Here is a 7,970-nt window from a genome sequence, read left to right on the forward strand (position 1 = left end):
TCCTAGCTTAGATAACTTTGATATCATAAGTGTATGGAAGATCATCCAGTCAAGTACAACCACAGGGCATTGGATCAGTCCCGCAAACACATGGCCAATGACAATCAGCTGAAGAAAAGCTGGATAAGGAGGCTCCGATGTAAAGATTTAAACTGCCGAAAAACTCCTACCTAACCGAAGTTACTAATAAAAAAACATGTCCCTGACTACTCGTAAGCAGCTGGTCTTACCTTCAGAACAAACACACGTCCGCATGTCCTCAAAGATGGTCTCGGTGACGTCTTGGTACTGCTCCAGGAGTTGTCTTCAAGTTCGTCGCGAAGCCCCCGTTGTGATGACGCTTGATAACTGGTGATGTGGGGAGAGGGAACATCCATTAAGTGTCAGTTTGGGACAAAAAAAACTAATCCTAAATAATGCTAAACTCGCCGAGTTGATAATGTCAATACATGATAGAGTGTTGGTAGCTTGGAACCGTTTTGGACTAATGAAGTCTTTAAGAAAGTTTTTTTGCCGCTTAAGGCTAAGTCATCTGTCAGATAGTTGTTAATATGTTTGTGTTAGTGTTTTTGTGTTGTGTGTGTGTTATTGCGGCCATAGGACTGTGGTTTTGAACCACTCACACCGGGAAGGACCCCTACTCTTTGCGATAAGTGCGGTGGGTTCTTTAACGTGCTCGAGGTGTGACTCTCCTCAAACACGGGACCCCCATTTAACGTCCCATCCGAGAGACGTCCCTAACCGAAGCTAGGTACTCATGTACACCTGAGTGAAGTGAGGAAAGTCGTGTTAAGTACCTTTCCCAAGGACACAACGTCAACGGGACAAATCAGGGAACCCCTGTTTCGAACTCCTCTGCAGCTGGGTTCTGGGGCCAAACACCCTGCCACTGTCACCGCGACGCCACACGTGTATGTGTGCATTAGTATGTGAGTGTTAATTTGTGTGTGTGTTCCAACGTCAGCCTAGCCTTAATATAAGTAGCCGAAATTTCAATAGGATTTTAAAGGAGGCTACAAGCGTAGCCCTCTATACCATAAATGGGCAATATCAACATCTACTAAATATAAAAAAATACAAAAAGATGAGACAAAACAAACTATATATAAAAGTTTGTTAACAAAAATTTCATCTACAGACTGGTGGGGGCATGACAGGAAGTTAACTTGATTTGGGATGTCATTTCAGTTCTAGGTTCAACCTAGAAATGTACAATCCCCTTTGTCTACCTGAAGCATTATCAGCTGAGAGAATCATGATCTCTTGACAGATGGCAAGGTGTTGAGTCCATTTTGATGACACCCTGAGTTTTGTTGCTGGTGAGGGGTCGAGACATCTCGGGAGCAACGACTACTTCTGCACACAGCGCTCCAGCCTGTTTCTACGCTATATAGACCCGAATGTATGACTAATTCGGTTACTGTGGCTATGTCGATGGCCGGGATTACATTCGAAGAAACCGCAAAGTTCAGTGTTCCAGAGATCAGGGATTTCCCTGGTTCTGTCAGCTCACAACTACTCAGGCTCTCCAACCACCTGCCTTCCTTCCTGGCCCTGTGCCATATCTTGGTTCGGGACTCCAAGATATGACACAAGGCAAATTATGTCCTGGTCTAGGTTCCCCGACAACCACCAACCAGTCTACATAAACCGAAAGGACAACAGATGGTAAAAGAACCCAATCAGTCATAAACTAACAGAACCAGGAAAGTCCCCGTTCTCTGAAACAATGAACTTCACAGCCACCCCGAATACAATCTCAGCCACCGACACAGTCACAGAAACCAAAAGAGCCACACACCGAGCATATACACCACAGAAACAGGCTAAAGCCCTGCGTGAAAAAGCAGCCACCACTCACAAAATGCCCTCACCCCCTACCAGCAATATCACTCGGGATGTCAACCAAACACACATCAAGCACCCTACCATCAACCAAGAGATTGTGATCATCCCTGCCGACAATGCCTCAGATACACAAAGGGAACCGTACGTTCAGTTAAAGCTATAAATGGAACATCACAAATCATGAACTTCCTACCACACCAATGACATTAGTCAGTCCCAGCCCAATTCTATGAAAACATCCATCTTATTACCATAATGATTAATCATGAAATACTTAACATTGCCATGTCCTCTTGTAGGGCGTACACACGAGCACCGGTCTTGCTGGACGTCACCGTAGAGATGGCGCACTCGTCGGACCTCTCACCCAGAATAAGTCCCACCATGAACATCGGTGTGGCTGATCCGGGCTTGATGGCATCAATACGGTCCTTGCAGCTGCTGAGAGATGTCAGCCTCCTTTGTTTTGTAGCTGCAAGAAAGTGAAATAATCAATTAGGATGAGGCATAGTAACATAAGCAAGCAAGCAAGCAAGCAAGCAGAGTAACATCTTTTGCGCTGCGAAACAAATGACGATTGAATATCCTGAAGTTAGCGAGTTCAATTCTCGACCTTGCTGTCCGTCTCAACTTTAACAAAAGAACACACCCGTTACGGTTCTCGTGGATAAGCCGGTAGATACGCTTGAAACATCCTTGGCTTCGTGATGTTCTGGATGCTGTCACATGGCGTCTTTAGGGATGGTGGCGCCCCGGAGTAGCACGTCAAGACATTTCTGCGACATCGGAAGAAACAGACATGCATATTGAAGCTGACAAAAAACAACAAGACTTTACTAGCATTAAAGCATCGTTCAGGCCCAGAAATTGAAACTGTCTGTAAACGTCTTAAACTTGCCAGTACAAAGGACTAACTCACCAGACATAATAAGCTAGTTCGGAGTTGCTACTTACGCATGTGCAGTGTCAAAGGTGATTAGGCCCCCGCGACGGAAACAAGACCCGTCTGGGCGTTGTTATGCAAATCGACACAACGTGGAGACGAGCACTGTTTCCGTCGTGGGGGCCTTCACCTTTGACACTGCACATGCGTAGTAGCAACTCCGAACTAGCTTATTATCTGCGACATTGCATATTGGCGGAAGAATCAAACATGCATAAAGCTGACCATGATTTCCAAATCCTACATGTAATTCACAATCAGACAACCAAGTAAAAGAACAAAACTTCTCTAGCGTTGAAGCATTGTTCACATCCTGAAATTATAACAGTAACACAAAGGAATAAATCACCTTTACGAACAATCACCGCATGTCATCGAAGTTGGTCTCGGTAACGTCTGGAACACAGGCTGTGGAAGCCTTCTTTTCGGGTTTGCTACGAAGCTCCCGTTGCGGTCAGACGCTTGATAACCGGGGATGCTGAATCCCAGCTCGCTGCCGTGTCCAACATGTCGGCTGACGGGCGCAAAAACCGTAAGGTCCTGTCTTGCTGATAGCTAGAGCAGAAGTAACGCCCAAACTCCCCGCTTGGCCACGTGAAAGCTTTCTGCACACGGCATGCGGAAAAATACTGCTCTGTGATTCGTCCAAGAGGAGAATTCCGGGTTGCCATTGGTAACAAGAATGCACGTGTTCCCTATTGGTTGATGAGAATGAACTCATCATGAAGTCTGTCACTCATTGGTTATCTACACTGATGAAATTAATCAAAGCAAAGCGATGGGTAAAAACAATGCTTTCTTCTTGTGACGATTAAACACTAGTTTAGTGATTACGGCATCTTTTTATGAATATTTGGAATTGAATTTTTCCTTTTATTTGAGTTGAATGTGTGATAGTTGTGTGTCTAGAGGAGGTCATTTACCCTAGAGGAAGTATAACTTTTATGCATAAATTATGCAAATGAAGCCTTCATTAGCATAATGCACCTTCCTTATTTTCGATTATCCTAAGCTGCCTACACCTCCAATATGACATCTGTAGCATTTACTGTAAGGAAAACATGAATATCTTGCATAAATCATTAATAATGCAAATGAGGCCATTATTAGCATAACGAACATTCAATTATATTCACCTGTCCTCAAACTACACTCATCTCTAATATGACATCTGTAACATTTAGCATAAGGGAATATAAAGTTTCTGCATAAATTATGCAAATGAGATCCTATTAGCATAACGTACATAAAGATGATAATCATAAGTACATAATGACACAAACATGAAGCACCTACCCTTTACCAGTGAGGTGTTATAGTAGTTGCCATTATTATGTTAATTACCTTTGATCAGAGACAGAACTAGAAAGGCAACATTTGCGAGCAAATACAGCATGTTTAGCCATACTCCTCGCCATGCAAAAAATGGACTCTCCCAAAATAACAATGGACCATTCTAAAATACTTGCACTAAAAAAATGAATCACCCCAGTCCAAAATTGAGTCTTCCAGTAGCACCTCAACACAATATGGACCAGTCCACAACCATATCCACTAATTGATTAACAAATACACTTCTGCTAAAAAATGGACTTTTTCATAATCATTCCAGCTCAAAATTGAAAGAAATGATTAAAGAATCCTCCCCTTGCATGAATGGGATATTCCGTGCCATTTCCATGTAAACCAGTCGAAAAATATCCGCTGAAAATTACACTCTTGCGCATAATCAACCCAGTTCAAAATTGAATTAAAAAAGATCAACCCCAGGGAAGAATGAAGTTTTCCATAGTATACATATGAAGATTTGACAGGAGACGAAGGAAATGACCAAAAACAACATATTTGAGTCAATTCAAAGTCACCGAGAGGGTTTTAATATAATATTTGTAATATGTTTGAACTATTTTGATTAAAAGAATGTCTAAGTCACAATAGTTCTTAAGTGTTCAAACAATCAGAATTGAAACTTATAACATGTTTGAACTTATTTCACATACGTTGGAAACATTTCGAACGTAACTACACAAAAATCTCTTTATTTAGAACAGTTTCAAACCATCTATCCAAATGTTTCAATGTTCGAACAATTTGTAACAAAAGATTTTCACAATTGCCCTCATAAACGAAGGTGCTAAGTCCTCCTGTGTGTTTCTGCCTATTTTCGGTGGCCGCGCTAGACCACCAGCGGATTTGTTTTGACGGAGCGTCACCCGCGCGCGACGATGTACACTGTTCGGCACCGCTAATATCCGGCATTTTCCCGCTCCAAAACACTCCACAAGACCCACGTTTTTAGTGTTTTGCCTCTTGTGCAACACGATTCGATTTGCATTACTAACGGGACGAAAATGATAGAAAAAATTCACCCCGTCCCGGCGTCCGTCCCAAAAACATGAACGACATGAAAATATATTTTCTTACAGATTCAATCACGAAAATCAACAGCATGGGATTCCAAATTTTCGCAACGGCCGACCATTTATCATGGTTGAACTTCCTTCCAAGGCGTGCGATAGATAAACATTCCCGGCACATAATAGTCACTAGTACCAGACTAACGCAAGCTCATGATGATAATAGGGAGAAAGTTTGTCAGTGAAGTTTGGCCACCAGAGGGTACATTCATTTAACGTTACAAGCTAGCGCAAAGGGGCGAATCATTGACCTTACCGGGGACTGACTCTACTGGCCTAATCATTCCTTTTTTGCCGAATTCTACGATCCATACGCCCGTACGTAGGACATGTAGGAAGGCCTGGTGGTGGACGCTACACATCACGGGAGACGCGTGTTGGTCCGAGACAGACAGCGGCGTGCTTTCGATCGCGTAGCGGCGACGCACCGCTGCGACAACGTGCGGGACCAAAACGCCTGTCCCCAGTGAGACCATGTGTTTTGCGCGGCATGCCCCGAATCCGTCTACCATTGCTGAATGTAGCCCGATTCATAGAGGTCTATTTTGTAAGCATTATTTCATGTACCCCTCAGCGTGAGAATTCCTTGTGCAACACTTCGCTACATTATATGTTTAAGTTTCCCCGCGCACCGCCTACCACCCGCCTTTGATCATGTATGAAGTCGGCGGCAGAGAGAGATCATCAATCAATTTTGACAGGAGTGTCGCGCCAGTCTGAGGAGAAACCATCTCCCGTGTTGTGTTGAAGAATTTGGAGTTTGAAAATATCTGGAATAACTAATGCTAGAATAAACATTCACAAAATCATTGATTTAACTTGTTTTCTGTTATAAAATTTCCTAAACTGCAATTTAACCACTGAGTTTAAGGGAACATGGTGTTTTCCCGATAATCACGTTAAATGTTTATGTCCGGTCTTTCCTCCTCGTAAGCAAACTTCCAGCTTGGCCAGGTGCAAGGCACTAGGGGTCAATGACCTGTAGGTCATATGTAGTATTGAAAGTGACAGAAGTGGCAAATATTGTCAAGAAAGCCCAAAATAAATCGTTTTGAATATATGTATGCCAAAAATGGGAATGTAGTCCTTTAAATATTTGTTCAAGCCACATATACAGCAAATTTCAGGTCATTCGGTTGAAATACCAGGGCGCAGGAGGCCAAGATATGCTAAAAATAGCCTAAAAACCTCAATAAAATCACTTTCAAGGTCAATATCAAAAAAAGGAAAAGAAAGCACATTGGTTTTTGCCTACATTACCTCTGTACCAAATTTCAGGTCATTTGGTCAAAAAATGACAGAGATGAATCGATTTGAAGATTTGACAGGAGGAGAAGAAGAAGAAGAAGAAGAAACATGAGAGAAAACAATATGTTTAGCCATACTTATGGCTAAACATAACTACACATGTATATATCAATTATCTATGTTAATTATGTAACAACATGGATTTCGTCAAGATATTAAAAAAACTTATCTTCTTGCCTATCAATTGATACCAATTTAGTATTGGTTAATCTCTATTCAACATCAATTCAACTGCATTTTCAGGTACATGGCTAACCCACAAACGAAAGTTACCAGCGTAGTCGGTGGTATATATAAAGGAAAGTCTTTGCTATAGTTTATTGATGTAAAATATTTTTACTTGTATGAAGAACCGGCGGAGTTGATTTATGTAAGGTATACGCGTAGTCCCTACGTCCGCCCCTGTGCCGGAAACTTCCCGCCATATTTTTTCTAACATTTGGTGTTCATTTAATGGCCGAAAAACAGAATTGTACAGTCGCAAAAGGTCAAATATTACAAATTACTTCGTAAATCCTCACAAGTTGCCCAGTCTCATACTGGTAAAGATTCAAATTTATTCCAATATGAGATTTGCAGAGTTAAAGTTGACCTTCAAAAATGCTTGCTTATGTAAGAAATGAAAGGACAAAAGGAATTTCCAACACACAAAAATCACAGGTTGTGGGAAATTTCTCACTTTGCCAGGGTCAAAAGAAGTGACAAATTCACATCTCAGGTAGAGATTAGTAACAAAAGATGGGCCAGGGTAGGGCTAATTTATGCGCAGGACAATGACCCTATGCCAACCCTGTCTGAGTCAGCGCCAAAATTCAAACGAGACATTTAAAAAAGTTTTGGCCGGCGAAGATACAAATAAACCACACTACTCCCCCTTTTCTTTTTAAGATTCCCCCTCGAATCTCTGAGTTCGATATCCCTGTGTGGCACATTTTGCCATTACTGCCATTACTGTCATTACTCACAGGGCAGGTGTGGGAACCACTGACTCACAAGAGCCAAGTAGAACAGTCTCCTAGCTCCCAGGGATCGAACCTGGGTCCGCCAGGTCACAGGCCGTGTGCCATAACCGCTGGGCTAAAAGGTCCGGACCCATTACTAGTAGACTGTTCGGTTTGTGGCCCACTGTTATATAGATTCAAATTCATCAGAGTCAAAGTTGCCCTTCGAAAATTCTTTCTAATGCCTCATTTCGGGGTTGAGTTGAGTTTTAATATTTAGATCCACAATTAGCTTAGCAACATACCAGTAAATTGCAGCTATCCTTCCTGTGGTCAGTTTTGCACTGCATGGGAGTTTTTGTGCTACCAATTTCCAGTATGTCATGATCTACCTCTCCATTTCAATAGGTCAACTCGAACGGCAGCAGACATGGCAGAAAAGCTGGAAGAAATGAGCAACAACTCAACAGACGAGGAGGAAAGTGTTCCCTTTAGCTTAGATGACTTGTTACA

At 42.3% G+C, this 7,970-nt stretch overlaps 1 protein-coding gene across 1 annotated transcript in view; it reads right to left on the reverse strand.

Moving 5' to 3' along the window:
* LOC136426226 (titin-like) overlaps nt 1-3,593 on the reverse strand; it is a 28,316-nt gene extending 24,723 nt beyond the window's left edge. The window contains exons 1-3 of the mRNA XM_066415067.1: nt 3,141-3,593; nt 2,498-2,624; nt 231-2,320 (exon numbers count right to left, since the gene is read on the reverse strand). The gene's annotated coding sequence lies outside the window, so the exon portion shown is untranslated. The remainder of the gene's footprint in view (nt 1-230; nt 2,321-2,497; nt 2,625-3,140) is intronic.
* Between the last annotated feature and the right edge of the window lie 4,377 nt (nt 3,594-7,970).

This window comes from Branchiostoma lanceolatum, chromosome 1 (genome assembly GCF_035083965.1).
Source record: "Branchiostoma lanceolatum isolate klBraLanc5 chromosome 1, klBraLanc5.hap2, whole genome shotgun sequence".
Classification (NCBI taxonomy): domain Eukaryota; kingdom Metazoa; phylum Chordata; class Leptocardii; order Amphioxiformes; family Branchiostomatidae; genus Branchiostoma; species Branchiostoma lanceolatum.